This window comes from Saccopteryx bilineata, chromosome X (assembly GCF_036850765.1).
Source record: "Saccopteryx bilineata isolate mSacBil1 chromosome X, mSacBil1_pri_phased_curated, whole genome shotgun sequence".
Classification (NCBI taxonomy): Eukaryota; Metazoa; Chordata; class Mammalia; order Chiroptera; family Emballonuridae; genus Saccopteryx; species Saccopteryx bilineata.
Genome location: NC_089502.1, coordinates 85,681,955 through 85,686,715, shown reverse-complemented (window position 1 = coordinate 85,686,715; position 4,761 = coordinate 85,681,955).

Below are 4,761 nucleotides of genomic sequence, written 5' to 3'. Positions count from 1 at the left end.
TCTTGATATAAGCCAATACTAATAAAAACATTCTTCTTATTACTGTTTATGCTGTTTTCCAGAATTTTTTACATGTTATGTTGTTATTCTCATTGGCCTTTATATATCTTTTGATTTCCGCATTTATTTCTTCTTTTGGCCTAGTCATTTTTTATTTATTTTATTTATTTTTTTATTATTCATTTTAGAGAGATGGAAAGAGAGAAAGAGTAAGAGATAATGAGAGAGAGAGAGAGAGAGAGAGAGAGAGGACCAAGGGAGGAGCAAGAAGCCTCAACTCCCATATGTGCCTTGAGCAGACAAGTCCAGGGTATTGAACTGGCAACCTCTGCATCTCAGGTTGACACTTTATCCACTGCACCACCACACAATAGGCCTGGCCCAGTCATTTCTAAAAGGAATATTGTTTTTTTTTATTTTAATAATTTTATTTATAATGGGGCGACATCAATAAATGAGGATACATATATTCAAAGATAACAAGTCCAGGTTATCTTGTCATTCACTTATGTTGCATACCCATCACCCAAAGTCAGATTGTCCTCTGTCACCTTTTATCTAGTTTTCTTTGTGCCGCTCCCCTCCCCCTTTCCCTCACCCTCTCCCCCCTCCCCCCATAACCACCACACTCTTATCAATGTCTCTTAGTTTCACTTTTATGTCCCACCTACGTATGGAATAATGCAGTTCCTGTTTTTTTCTGATTTACTTATTTCACATCGTATAATGTTACCAAGATCCCACCATTTTGCTGTAAATTATCTGATGTCATCATTTCTTATGGCTGAGTAGTATTCCATAGTGTATATGTGCCACATCTTCTTTATCCAGTCATCTATTGATGGGCTTTTTGGTTGTTTCCATGTCCTGGCCACTGGTGGTTCCTCAAAAAACTGAAAATAGAATTACCTTATGACCCAGCAATCCCTCTACTGGGTATATACCCCCAAAACTCAGAAACATTGATACGTAAAGACACATGCAGCCCCATGTTCATTGCGGAATATTGTTTCATTACCACATTTTTGTGGATTTTTTTGCATATTTTTCTTTGCAGTTGAATTCTAATTTCAAAGCCTTATGGTCAAAGAATATTCTTGGTATAATTTCAGTCTTTTTGAATTTGTTGAGATTAGTTTTGTAGCCCAACATATGGTTTATACTTGATAATGTTTTATGAACACTGGAAGAAATTGTATGTAATCTAATTTATGGTATGAAATGTTCTGTAAATATATATCATGTCTGTTTGGTCTAGTGTGTCATTTAAGGCCTATATTTCTATTGATTTTCTTTTTCTATGATCTTTCTAAAATTGTCAATAGTGTTGAGTTTTCCAAGTATGATTGTGTTTTTGTCTGTTTCTATTTTTAGATCTGTTAGAATATGTCATATATTTTGATGCCCCCTGATTTGGTACACATATATTAAGAAGTGTTATGTCTTCTTGATATAGTGTTCCCTTTATCATTATGAAACATTTATCTTTATCTCTTGTTACCTTTGTGTTCTTGAAGTGAACATAGCCAGATATTAGTATGACTACAATTGCTTTTCTTTGGGTATTATTTGCTTAGAGAAGCATTTTCCAACCTTTCACTTTGAGTCTACATTTGTTCTTGCATTTTACATGTGTCTCTTAAAGGCAGTATATCGTAGGGCTTTGCTTTTTTGATCCTATCTGATACTCTATGCCTCTTTATAGGTGAGTTCAGTCCATTTACATTTAGAATAATTATTGACACTTGAAGATTTTCTGTAGCCATTTTATGTTTTGTTTTCTGGAAGCTTTGTGTCTAGTTTGATTCTTCTCTTTTGTGTTTCTGTCAGTTGCTTTTGTTTGGTAGCATTCCATACCTTTTCCTCCTTTTCATCCTTTTTTTTTTTCTGAAGCTGGAAACGGGGAGAGACAATCAGATAGACTCCCGCATGCACCCGACCGGGATCCATCCGGCACGCCCACCAGGGGCGACGCTCTGCCCACCAGGTGGCGATGCTCTGCCCCTCTGGGGCATCGCTCTGCTGAGACCAGAGCCACTTTAGCGCCTGGGGCAGAGGTCAAGGAGCCATCCCCAGCGCCCGGGCCATCTCTGCTCCAATGGAGCCTTGACTGCGGGAGGGGAAGGGATAGACAGAGAGGAAGAAGGGGGGGTGGAGAAGCAAATGGGCGCCTCTCCTATGTGCCCTGGCCGGGAATAGAACCCGGGTCCCCTGCATGCCAGGCCGACGCTCTACCGCTGAGCCAACTGGCCAGGGCCCTTTTCATCCTTTTTTGAAGCTATGCATTTCAGTATTCATTTATCTGTGAGTGATTACCATTAGGTTAGTAAGAGAAAAAAAATTTCTTATATACAAGAGTCCTTTGTCTTATGTTTGCTTCTGCATTCCATCCACTTTAACTACTGCAGATCTTTATGTTATTGTCAAAACTTACCTTGTTTATATTGTAACCTTGTTGGAGCTTTTACTTGTATTTTTTCTTTATATCCTACACAATAACTCCCTTGAATAGCTACATCATTAGGTGTTTTTATTTTTCTGATGATAAATTTCCTTAGCTTCTGTATGTCTAAAAAAGTTTTTATTTCTTATTCATATTTGAAGGATAATTTTGAGGGATATAGTATTCTTGGCTTGTAATTTCTCTCATTCAGTACTTTGTTTGGGTCTACTCTTTTCTCATTTGTAGAGTTTCTGCTGCGAAGTCTGATGACTTCATAATAGACCTTTATTTATATATTATTTTCTTTTTTTCCCAGCTGTCTTGAGCATTCTTTTTTTGTTATTGATTTTTGACAATTTTTTTATGATGTCCCTTGGAGAATGTCTATTTGGGTTGAGGTAACTTGGTATTGTATTTAAGATTTGAATGGAAGGATTTAACTCTTTCCATAGGCTTGGGAATTGTTCATAAATTATTTGTTTGAATGAGTTGTTCATTGCCTTCTGCCTCTCTTCTTCTTCTGATATACCTATTATTTTTATATTGCTCTTTCTGATTTAGTCAGACAATTCTTGTAGAGTTCTATCATGTTTGTTCTTTTAAATTTGTGTCTATCTCTCTTCTTCTCTCTTTAGCATCTCTATTTGTCTGTCTTTGATATTACTGATTCTCTCCTCTATCTGGCCTGCTCTTTTAACTAAACTTACTACCTCATTTTCAATTCATGTGTTGACTTCTTCATCTCTGTTTGGTTTTATTTTTAGTTTCCATCTCCTTGGATAAATACTCATTTTTTTATTAATTTGTTTTTTGAGGTCATTCAAGTGTTTATCAGTGTTTTATACCATATAATTGAGTATTTTCAATTTTGATTTATCTGTCATTTATCTCCAAGGTTCCCATGTGATTGAGTTGCTTGCTGAAGTTTTTAATTGACTTTGTGATCTGCATCTCTTTTTGTGTAGCCATTATTTTTGTTTTCTTCTGCAATGGTGACATTTCAAAGTGGTATTTTTAAGAAATCAGTCAAAAAACAACTGAAACAAGAGAAATAGTAAATAATAAAAATAAATAGTACAATGAAAAATAAAAATTTTAAAAATAACAAAAATAAGAGAAAAACACAAAGAACAAAAACCAAAAACAATAATCAAAAACAAATAAAACATGCATAAATATTAAAAATAAAAATTAAAGAAATAAAATTTAACAAAAAAAAGATGATATTTCAGTTCTGAGACATATTGATATTTGTTTTCTTCTGGTAGATGGTGCTGGATTAAAATTTTAGCTCTATAAAATTCCTGGGCTAATCTCTGCTGAAATTTTGCTGTCATGATGATGGAAGTGCAGCTGCAGTCACGGTTATTGTTAGGGAGTGTTATGAAGATTTTATGACTTTTGCAATGGTGGTCTCAGGCCTCCGTACTCTCCTCCTCATGTCTGAACAGAATACTTCACTATTTTTTTATTAAAAATATTAAATTTAACAAGGTGACATTGATCAACAAGAGTAAGTAGATTTCAGGTAAACATCATTGCATTGTTTCAATAGTTTATTATATTATCTATCCATCAACCAAAGTCAAATGATTTTTTCTCACCTTTATCTAATCCTTTATTGAGGGAAACTTTGTTTGTTTTCATGTCTTGGCCACTATGAACAATGTTGTGATGAACATGGGGGTACTTGTGTCTTTATGTACCAATGTTTCTGAGTTATTGGATTAGATACCCAGTAGAGGCATTGCTGGGTAATATGGTAGTTCTATTCTTAATTTTTTGAGGAACCATTATACTTTCTTCCATAATTGTTGTACTAATTTTCATTCTCAGAAACACTGAATGAGGGTTCTTTTTTCTCCACAGCCTCTCCAAAACTTGTTATTACCTGTCTTGTTAATCATAGCCAGTCTAACATGTGTAAGTTGATATCTCATTGTATTTTTGATTTTTATTTCTCAAATAGCTAGTGAAGATGGGAATCTTTTAATATATATGCTGGCTATTTCTATGTCTTCTTTTCCCCTACACAGAGTATTGGATAAAGAAGATGTGGGATATATATACAATGGAATACTACTGAGCCATAAGAAATGATGACATAGTATCATTTATGACAACATAGATGAACTTTGAAAACATTATACTGAGTGAAATAAGTAAATCAGAAAAAGTTAAAAACTGTATGATTTCACACATAGGTTGGATACAATACTGAAACTCATGAACAAAGATAAGAGTGCAGTAGTTACCAGGGAAAGGGAGATGTGAAGGAGGGAGATGGGGAGAGAAAAAGAGGTTGGGAGAAAGGTGTG